The sequence below is a fragment of the Ixodes scapularis genome, unplaced genomic scaffold (assembly GCF_016920785.2).
Source record: "Ixodes scapularis isolate PalLabHiFi unplaced genomic scaffold, ASM1692078v2 PGA_scaffold1__304_contigs__length_218370807, whole genome shotgun sequence".
NCBI lineage: Eukaryota > Metazoa > Arthropoda > Arachnida > Ixodida > Ixodidae > Ixodes > Ixodes scapularis.
In genome coordinates, this window is record NW_024609846.1 from 200,805,491 (window position 1) to 200,812,430 (window position 6,940).

General features: G+C 47.2%; 1 pseudogene; it reads right to left on the minus strand.

Moving 5' to 3' along the window:
* Positions 1-760: 760 nt before the first annotated feature.
* On the minus strand, positions 761-1,491 carry LOC115320729 (annotated as a pseudogene).
* Between the last annotated feature and the right edge of the window lie 5,449 nt (positions 1,492-6,940).

A 6,940-nucleotide genomic window follows, 5' to 3' on the forward strand; every position in this document is an offset into this window, starting at 1 on the left:
TGAATTTTTTTTTAGTTCCGCTCGAGATGTGAAAAACACCTTCCATACTATTTTCTGCTATTATTTCACTCAGCAGATTTGTACTAACATCTCTGTTACGAGTTATTAGAAATCTATTACCTGCATCGCATACACAATTATAGTCTCCTAGAAAAATAGTGGTCCGATTTGATTTGATGTAATGCGACATATCGTGGAAAAACAGGGTTCGCTCAATGGCTTTACATGGGGCATAGACACAAATAATTTGGCATTGAGCGTCAAGCAAATTAAAGTCACATATTATAAAACGTCCATGATCATCAGTGATTAGATCTACATCAGAGAGAGGGACAGATTCTTTAAGAAACAAAAAACAGCCTCCTGCCGTGCCAACTGCATGCGTTACACACACCTCATACGAAGTAAGAAAGGGTTGTAGAGCCATCGTAACTTGCTCTTCCTCCGACATTTTTGTTTCTCGTATGGCTAGAAAGTCTACTTGCTCTTCGTGAAGCAAACGTAATAGCTGGTACTGTTTGCGAGTAGAATTTAAACCTCTAATATTGAGTGTACCCAGCGTTAAGCCAATAGTGGAAAAATGAGGAAATTTGGATGCAGACATTATTGGGGCGGAGGAAGAGGCTTGTAATGAAAAGCGGTTTACAACAACTTCACGCAAAACTAACATAATTCATAGCTGTGGTGACAACCACGAGTAAATATTCAAATAAAGGAAAAAAAAACTGTCGGTAACTGTTTTTTATGTGAACACATCCACCTACTGCGAGGTTTGCCCTCGTCGGTCCTCCGGCGGAGTACGGGGCTTGCGTTTCTTTTTTCCTTGGGGCTTGCTCCAGTCAGGCCCTTCGAGGTCGGGGTCTTCCTCTTCGACACGATCTAGCGGTCGCTTGAAGGGATCGGAGCTGTCGTCCATTTCCGGGGCAACTCCGGAGGCATCGTCTACAGAGCGGTCGTTCCAGTCGACTGACTTCTCTCGCTAGCTTTTTGAGGAGCCTGGAGCGGCCCTGTCGATGTCTGCGCCGTTTCCGACGCAGGCAGTTGTCTTGTCGGCTTCGAAAATTGATGCGGCGATGTCTTCATCTTGTGATGTACCCCGTTTGTCAGCACCTGAAGGTGTTTGGGTATGGGTGGCGGTTGAGTGCCCAGTGCCGTCTTCGATTTTCGAGGCTTCCTCTTCATCGATGAGAAATTTTGAGTTGTCTTCCTCGGGAGCTGGTCGCAATACAGTAGCGTACGTCCGGATGCAGTCGTCTTGTTCTTGACCAAAACGATGGCACTTATCACAGCGAGGGACGCGACATTCTCGGCGGATGTGGCCTGTTCTCTTTCATCGAAGGCAGAGGGGCGCTCTTCCGGGGACAAGAACGAGCACGTTGCTGCCGAAAAGACGCGCTGATGCGGGAGGTTTTCCTTGGTGACGCCTTCCTTCAGGTTCATTCTCACCAGCCTTGTCGTTGTCTGAACATTCTGGAAGCCTTCCGCCCTCCATGTGTCTCCGGATACTTCGGTGATTTTTCCGTAAGGCTCTAGGGCCCTCCACACTGTGTCGTCGCTTATGTGAATAGGTATCCAATGGAGCCGTATTCGTACCTCGCACTCATCGAGATCGATGAGCAGGCATCTTTTTTCTTTTACCTGAAGTTCCTTGGCTTCCAGAAATTTTTGCTTCGCTGTCAGGGAGTTGAAAGTGAAGAGCCGGACATGATTTATGTGGTACGCGCCGGCTCCGATGAGGTCGTTTAGAGCGCCGTGGCGTTCAATTTCTCTTCGAAAATCGTCAATCTTGTACGGGCGTCCGGTGATGTCGCAATGAGCAAATACAGAGTTCAAAACTTCAGTACGTGTAGGCAATGACGGCAGAACCACTCGGTAAGTATCCTGGGACATTTCAGCAGTTGATTCACGGCCGGTGAAAGCCGTTGAGGACGCTCCATGGGAGCTCATTTTTTTGCGACCGTTTCGAACGGCGACACGCGCTTCTCTCGGCCACCGATCTTCGTATTGCATTCTTACAGAAGCTACCCCAGATTTCGCTAGCCTGGCGTTGGCGCGTTGCGTTGCATGGCGTGCGCGGCAGTAAAAGTATGCATGTGGCGGTCTGACTGATACATTAAATATTGCTGCAATTTTTTTTTTCTTTTTTGTTCGAGGGTATATGCATGATTTGCGGCACTGGTACTGCAAACACGACATCGGCAATTTTTGTGCATTTTCTTTCAAAATGGCGTAGGCGGAAAGATTAATTGACGGTTAGGGCTAGGGACTAAAAGAAACACTGTCTACCACACCAGTAGTTTTGTCGAGATGCTTCTGATTCTAAAAGACAAACAAAAAACACCGGCAATCGCTTGCTCGCACTAACAGTTTCTCGCACTGTACGTACAAGGCGAGACACGGTTAGCAACAAAAAAAAAACAAAAAAAAACAATGGCACGCTTTTGTTTTTTTGTTTTGTTATAATAAGTGCTAGCGCTGTTGAAAATGCTCGTGTAGGGCCCTGAGTCAACCTGGCAGATTTGGTGCTTGTCTTTCTAAAATGCGACAAAAACGCCGATGTCGTGCTCGTACTAGGAGTGTCCCGCAGTGCACATATATTATATCCAGGGCAACAGCGCCTGCTGCTGCTATTTCGGTAACCGCCAGAGAGAGATCTAATTTTCCGTCCGCTGAGCGAGCGAAGATGGCTTTCGTTGACGTTTCGTCTGATAGCGTGAGCAAGGAACGCAGTTTTTCTGCAATGAAGCGTCATTTGCAGACATACATAAAACCAGAAAACGCCGTACGTCGTCCGCTAACAGAGCGGGGTAAAAAACTGGATCGCCTACTGCCGACCGACCGCCACAGAGAAATGAGATCGGACGCAAGTTGAAATTGTGTTCGTCTGCCGTTTCACGTAGGAAATGAGTTACAGCCCAAACTTCTTGTAAAGCTCATGTTGTTCTTCTGTGATACGCAAGCTGATATTTGACCAGGAGGTCAGGAAGTACTAAGGGCAATCACATTGGATGCCACGGGACATATTTCGCAATTTGCATGTCGTAAGGCATTCTCACCAAAATAGTGTCCGATTATGAACTCGCGGGCGGGACCAAACTGTCTCACTGGCTGATTACGCACAAGCTGTGGCGCCACGTTCAATCAGTTATACTTGACTAAATTCGGAACCCTAGAAGGCATCTTCGGCTGGTGTGTTTAGCGCTCTAGCTCTTCCGCCCAAGCATCAAAAGTGGTATCAAAGTGGAAACAAATAACATCCCAGAAAAGTGGCCTGTTTTGTGCTGTCGGATAAATATAGAAGTGCTGACAAAAATATACGGACAAACGCATGTGTCAATGTCGTCGCATGGTTCCAAGCAAGAGGCGTAAGCATTGCAGCCGAGAGAACAACATCGCCGTGCATATACATATATATACGTAATGGCCCGAAACCTCGCAACGTGAGTCTCGGAGCATATATATGATTTCATTGAGATTTAGAGCCGAAAAAAGCGCATATGTTTTCTATGTCGACCTTGCCAGGTATGCTCAATACACTACCACCGCATGTTTCGAGCAGTAAAATGATGTATCACCGCTCCTGTATCTATTGAAATGTTTATGTAAAATCAGGGCTCTGTTTGTGATACAATTCATAATGCGTACTTGAGCTAAATAAACGAATAGTTGTAATTCGTATTAAACTGGCTGCGGAAACCTCTTCGTGGGACTTTTAAAATTAAGTTTTTCTTATTTGTGGATTACGAAGAGGAAATGTCATTGCTTGTTTGAGAGTTCCCGGCGTCTTTGCAAGTTTTGTTGTGAGACATTTAGAGCACTGACACTCGCCGAGCGCTTTGGGCTGCCCGTTGTTTTAAGATCTCCGAACTATAAAATGTGTTTACCCGCTAAGAGTTTTCATTTATCGAAAATCATGGTTCAGTCAGATATGTAACGCTGAAAACGTTACATTTGAATGTTCTCTTAGCCACACAATGGCAGTCCATCCACCTATCTTACCACCTATCGTAAAACTCAAAATAAAGCGCTGTTCACGCACTTACGTCCCAGTATAGACCGGGAAAGACGAGATCGGTTTTAAGGCTCTTGCGTGGGCGTAGCATCAGATGCGCTGCTGCGGAGCAGGTCCTACGCCTTCTTAAGAGGCTCAAAAACCGGTCTTGTCATCCTTGGTCTACTCGGATATAAATATGTGAACGGCGCTTAACTTTGCCTGGGTTAGACGTGCTCCTTACGGGCAAAGCGTTCATTCACTCACACGTTATTACCAGATAATAGAGAATTTACGGTAGATTGTTTCGATGCGTCCTATAACGGTAGCCGATAAGGATACTTTGTACACGCAAGGACGTCGGCGGAGTATTGGGTATTGTCATCGGGGTGGCCGGAACGCTCCTCTAATACTCCCTAATGTGTGAAACATTAACGGAAGGGCATGGAAGCTGCGTCCCTGGCACCTTTTAAACGCGATCATTATAGCGTCATTCTCTCTATACGAAAACATTTTCGCACTATTACTTCTTCCATTTAGAAATAAAGACAGGTTGATGTCGCTTATTCCCCGTCCTTTATCTAAACAATTATTACGAAACTACCCACGCGACATCCCGTTTTACGACATAAGAGGGGGGCGTCTCGCGAAACCATCGCCACTTCCATTAGACCTCTACTGAAAGCCATTTTCTGTCGCTTTCGCCACTCGTGGCTTCCCTCGACATTTCACCGGTTTAGCCGTTAGCATCGTACATCGCATTACGTGACGTTTCCGGACACCTCCGCGGCTTCAAAGAAATCGCCGAATGATTTCTCTGGAAGCGGGGATTCTCGACCAGCTCTCAGTGGTGTCGTCATAGGGGTACCATTGTTGCGCTGCTTTTCATCGATTGACTTTCCCAGTTGCTGTGGACATTTGTTTCGCACGTTAGGTACTTTTATGGAGGGGGAAAGAATATGTCGTCGCAGAGAAATGGTTCATACGTCAAACATGGTGACCGGCCTCAGGCATGCTTAAAGCGTGTTTGCTTTATGCCTGCTTCGATTAAGACAGTTTATGTAGTGACGTCACAAGAAACACGTAGCTGCAGACTGTCTTTTGTATTAAGTTTTAAAATCCGCAGACACTGTCTGGGGCGTATCCCCGTATGACGGTCCGCGAGGGTCCAAGCTGTGGCGACCTTCACTGTTGCTTAAGTGGATCTTAAAGCAATAAATACTTTAAGAACGAGACCCCCAACATCACGATTTTGTCTGTCCGTTCATTGTCTGATAAATTTAGCGGAAAAATTAGCGTCATGCGACCTACCCTCGCGTACTTATAAACCAAGTGGGAAATTGAGGTCACGCTGTCTCCACGTAAATTCAGTTTCTTTACTAAATATAGTGGGAACATTTACGCTACCTGAGCACGAATTCAGTTCCTACGCAAAATTTAGCAAGAAATTTACGTGTCCTATACACCAAATCAGTTCCCCCGCTAATTAAAGCGGAAGAAATTGACGTCACGTGACCCGATGTCACGTGACGTCTACAGCTATTGATTTTCCCCGCTAAATTCAGCAAGACATGTACTTCACGTGACGCACCCCTTCCCTCTTCCCCATCCCTGTGTTCCCTTCCCCCTCTCTCCCTCTCCTTATCCCTACACGCTCCTAGAATGTTCTCCCCATCTGCCTCCCTTCCTTTCACTTCCCTCCCCTTCTCTTCCCTCAACCCTACCTCCAATTTCCTACCTCTTTCTTTTTTCCCCTCTTATGCCACCCTCTCGCTCCCCATCTCTTCCCAATTCTCCTACGGTGCCTTCAATCCCCCTTGCTCCCTTTCCCTCCTTGGTCACGTGACACAGCAATTCATGTTAAAGCAAGCAGGCAGGTGGTAACTCCGGAGCGGGGGGACAAAAAGGGACGACACGAAGCCCCGAACTGAGCTGAAGGTTTATTTTGAAAAACACGCATTTAAATAGGCTTACAACCACAGGGTGGAACTTCGTGTCTGACCGTCCGACCATGCCCGCCAATTCAGTTACCCCGCTAAAATGAGCAGGAAATATACGACGCGTGACACACCGATTCCTTCCCCCATCCCTCTCTCCTTTTTTTCCTTTCTTTCCCTCTTTCAATCCTTCTCTTAACCTTCTACGCCTGCCTTCTCTCTCAACCAATCTGCCTTCTTTCTCTTTATTCTCCCCCTTCCTCTATACAAGAAGTGACCAAGCTGCGGCTCGCGAGCCGCAAGCCGCTCTTCGCGTGTTTAAGTGCAGCTCGCGGCTCCCTCCCCTAACCCCCCCCCCCCCCCCCCGCCCCTCCCTCTCCCGCACTCCCCCGCCTCCATCCCGGTAACACGAGCACTTCCCCAGAAAGAGAAATGAAGTTTGTTTTAAAGCGAAAGTCAGGTTGCGGTTTGGTAGTTTTGAGCTACTGCTACCTTACGTACAGTTGGGACTGCTTTTGACTCAGATGGATTAAAAGTAGCCCTGGTTCCGTTTATTGCCCTAAACAAAAATATGCCCCCCCCCCCCCCCCCCGCGGCTCTGCGGCTCTCGGGTCGGGTCAGCCTGGCCACTCCCGCAGTCTATACTTCAGCCTACACTATTTTTACCCCCCCCCTTTCCTACAGGGACTTTCCTCCCTCACCACTTGCCTTCCCTCCCCCTCTTCCTCTCTGGTCACGTGAGACGCCAATTGAGTTTTCCCCAAAATTGAAAAATAATTATAGGCTCTTCTCTCCCTGAATAATCGCTATTAAATGCTGCATTTCCTGCGTTACAGGAGTTTGAAGATAAATGTCGCTGCCAATTTTGGTAAAAGTTCCACTGTATGTTTACCCCGACAGGGGTCCAGTAGTAGTATTGTGAATGTGTGCAAACTGGTGTGGAGGTATTTCATCTCCACAAGCAGGTGTTCAATAGCGAGGCATTATTGGACACGTCGTTTTAACTGGACCG